Source organism: Mus caroli, chromosome 11 (genome assembly GCF_900094665.2).
Source record: "Mus caroli chromosome 11, CAROLI_EIJ_v1.1, whole genome shotgun sequence".
NCBI classification, from domain to species: Eukaryota; Metazoa; Chordata; class Mammalia; order Rodentia; family Muridae; genus Mus; species Mus caroli.
In genome coordinates, this window is record NC_034580.1 from 2,706,530 (window position 1) to 2,710,698 (window position 4,169).

Here is a 4,169-nt window from a genome sequence, read left to right on the forward strand (position 1 = left end):
AAAAAAAAAAAAAGACTAGATCCCAGTGGAAGTGAACAGAAATGAACGGTTTCTATGTGCCCTTTTTCCCCGATTGAAGAAAAATAATTCCAATGGCTCTTTATCTGAAACAGCATTATTCATGGATTTTATAGATTAAACTTACTAAAATTCCTTTATAGTTACGTTAGGAAAGATTTTGAGTCCTGATTGACACCTTTTGTTCAGTTATTTCACTGGATCTTTTGTCAGAAATGTTCCTATGCCCCATTTTGCCATAGTCAAAAAAAAAAAAAAAAATTGGCCCCCTTACAAACTGCTTAACATTAAGCAGATCCAAAGACGGATCAGCAACCATTTAAATCCGAAAAAGAAACCAAAGCTATACTGGTGACACTCGATTTTTTTTTAATTTTTAAAAATATTTATTAGATGTATTTATTTTTATTTTATGTGTCTAGGTGTTTTACTTGCATGTGTAGCTGTACCCCACATACATGTTTGGTGCCGTCGAGTGAGAAAGTTTCAGATCCTTGGAACTTGAGTTAACATTTGTGAGCCGCTGCCCCTGTGAATGCTGGGAATCTAACTCAGGTCCTCTGCAGGAACAAGTGCTCTTAAACCAATAAGTCATCTCTCTAGCCCCTTAAAAAATTTTTTTTAATTATGTGCTTAATTGTTTTGCCTGAATGCATGCATGTACACCACGTGTATGCCTGGTGCGGGAAGAGATCTGAAGAGAGTGTCTGATCTCCTTGAACTGCAGTTAAAGATGGCTGGGAACTGAACCTGGGCTCTCTGCAAGAGCAGCAAGTGTTCTTAACTCCCAAGCTATCTCTCCAGCCCCGTTGGAAGATTTTTGTGATCTAAGGAGCACAACCAACTGGAGGAAAAGAATGGCAAGTGGAACCACATATAACTTTAAATCCTGGCCTGGCAGGGTGGCATAGCAGCACTGTCAGCACTCCAACCTGAGAATGGAGGGACCCCATTTGAGAGTAGTTTGAGCTGGCTGTGGGTTGTGAGTGCTGAGTGTTCTATATGTGTCTGTGTGCCTAAGAGAGTCCCAGAGCAGGCTAAAGGGCAGGTCTGTAATCCTCCTGTGCAAGGTGGAGAAAGGAAGGGATCTCTCCTGGAGCACTGAGAGACCTGTTTGCGGCTATCCTGGCCCTGGAGGTAGCTTTTGCAGCAGAGCTAGCAGCAGGATGCATAGTTCCCTGGTAGGTCCAGGACCTAGTGTTGCTAAGATGTGCTTGAATGGAGTTGCCCTTCCTGCAGGGTGGTCTTTGGATGGTAACAAGGACTCCACAGAACAAAGACTTCAGATTCCCATACGAAATTGTCTGTGTTTCAGTCCTATTGTGGTAGTCATGTGGTGGGGAAGTGAGTCTGAGAAGGGGCAGCCCAGATGTGCGCTACTCCCTGTTTGTCTCCAATACGAGGTGCCCTTAAGATAAAAGGGAGGTGTGGCCTAATCTCCTGATAGAAACAATGTTGTGTATGCCTTCATACATACCAAGGAACAGGCCCAAAAAGTTCCTTAATTAAGAACAGGTGGCCTCAGGAGACAGGCCCAGCAGGGGACAGAGACCTGACATGGTGTGGGCAGTCTCGGGCCTTCCCCTTCCAGAACCCCCAGGCTGCTCTCGTGCCTCTTGGGAAATAGTGAAGTCAGACTGATTTGGGTGGTCTGTTTCAGTAGAGTTAGCTCAGGGGTTCCCATCTAAGTTTCAAGCCTTCCCCTCTCGGAGACCCCCACTTAGTCAGAGAGCCTGCTACCTCCTTCAACTGTCCTGAGGCTTGCTGACCTCTCTTCAACTCTCCAGCCTGTGTTGGGGGAGAGAGGCCAACTCAGGGGGAAACCTTCCCAGAGCTAGACAACCCTGAGCACGCCTCTGCTGCTCACCCCACCCCTGCAGCACTGTCTTCATTTCTATTTCTGTGTAGTTTGCACCTGTATGAGGCTTGTTCGGAGGCCGGAGTCAGCTCTGCTCCACACCTGCCCCTCCTGCGGCCACCATCTCTTTCACCCTACAGGCCACCTGCCAGCCACACTTGGAAAGCTTGTGGCTGAATTCCTGCTGCTGCCTCAAAGGGCTGCTGGAGATTGTTGGCCCCTCAGGAGCGCTGGCCTGGACCAGCAAGCTCTTTGATACATTGTAGTCGTTCGTCTCCTGTGTGCCTTTCCCGTGACTGCTGTCACAAACTGTCACAAACTCGGCAACTTGAACCAACAGAAACAAATTCTCCTAATTTTCAAAGCCAGAACTTAAAAAATAAAAGACAAACAAACAAACAACAAACCAGGTGTCAGCAAGGCCAGGTTCCTAAAGTCTGCAGTTGAGGCCCCTGTCTGCCTCCTCTGGTCAGTGGTTGCACTGGTCTAGCCTCTACTATCACTTTAGTGGCTGCCTTCCCTCTGGGCTCTTCTGTGAGTCCTCTTCTTTCCTTAGAATGACACTGGTCAAGAAATATTGCTCAAATTCAGGAGGACATCATCTCAGGGTTCTTCCCTTAATATCAGCAAGGACTCTTATTCCAAAAAAGTTCTGGGATGACAAGGAGTTGGGGGGTGAGGGTAGGGGGGCTGCTTTCCAATCTGCTACCCTGGGGAATAGCCTCACCACCTCCTCTGACCTGTTAGAACTTCAAGATTTGTGTAATTTTACATAGTGAAATAGGTCTCACTATGTAGTCCAGACTGGCCTTAAACTTCCAGTACCCCCACCTCAGCTTCTACATTGCTGGGATTGCAGCTCTGTGCTACCATGTCTGGGTTAGATTTGGATTTTTGGCAGTTGATGTTCTAGCGCTGGGGCTGAAGCTGAGGCTTGCCAGGGCCTGGCTGGCTATGTAACAAATATAGAGGCTTTATTTGTGAGAAACAGTTGTTGCCTTTTAAGGAAGATTTGTATCTCCCTTTCTGGACAGGCACCGTGCAAGAACCCAGTGAGCAGGTGGAGGACCAGGCTGGGACCCCATTGCAATATGGGAGTGGTGGAAGTCAGAAAGCACAGGGACCCCTTTCTGCCTAGGATTTGGCCAGAGGATTGTACCAATAGGAAGTACCCTTAAAATGAAGGCTCCGTGGGTTTGTCTATCCGATCCAGGCATAGCTTGCAGTGAGGGAATGCCTCCAGGGCTCAGGAGAAGAGAAAGACAAGGGTGCTTGTGAAAAAGTGAAACATAAAAACGGGCTGGAGAGATGGCTCAGCGGTTAAGAGCACTGACAGCTCTTCCAGAGGTCCTGAGTTCAATTCCCAGCAACCACATGGTGGCTCACAACCATCCATAACAAGATCTGACTCCCTCTTCTGGTGTGTCTGAAGACAGCTACAGTGAACTTACATATAATCAATAAATAAATCTTTAAAAAAAAAAAAAAAAAAAAAAAAAAACAGGCCTTTAGGCCCAGGCTTGAGAATGTGATCTTTGTGGCTCAATGCCCCAAGGTATGCTAATCATAAAACAGATAGTGCCGGGCGTGATGGCGCACGCCTTTAATCCCAGCACTCGGGAGGCAGAGGCAGGCGGATTTCTGAGTTCGAGGCCAGCCTGGTCTACAAAGTGAGTTCCAGGACAGCCAGGGCTATACAGAGAAACCCTGTCTCGAAAAAAAACAAACAAAACAAAACAAAACAAAAAAAAGTGTGAGCTTAAAAAAAAATATATATATATATATATATAAAATAAAACAGATAGCAACATTCCTCCACCCACCCGCTTCCTGGGTTCTAGGAGTGTTTGTTCAAAAAGGACCACCCTCACCATTCATGGAACCCACTATGCAAATGTGCCTCATAGAAACTGTCCTGAGAAAATAACCTCACAATTATCAGGTATTTTTCCTTGTGACTTGTGACTTCCTTGTGACTCTTAACTGGTATTTTTGGTATTTTTCAACAACGTCCTCCCCACCCCCTTGAGTTGTGGTTTCTTCCTTTAAATACCACCTTACCCAGCTACTCAAGGCGCCTTGGTCCTCTACCCCTGCGTGGTGTATGACTGTGGGCCTGAGAGCGCTCTTGAAATAAAAGTCCTCTTGCAGTTTGCATCAAGACTGTTTCTTGTGAGTGATTTGGGGTGTCTCTCTCCTGAGTCAGAATGTGGGGAGTCCTCATGCTGTGGGTCTTTCACTTGCAGACCCCAGTTCCACTGCAGGCTAAAAATCCAAAGATGGCTATGTGTGG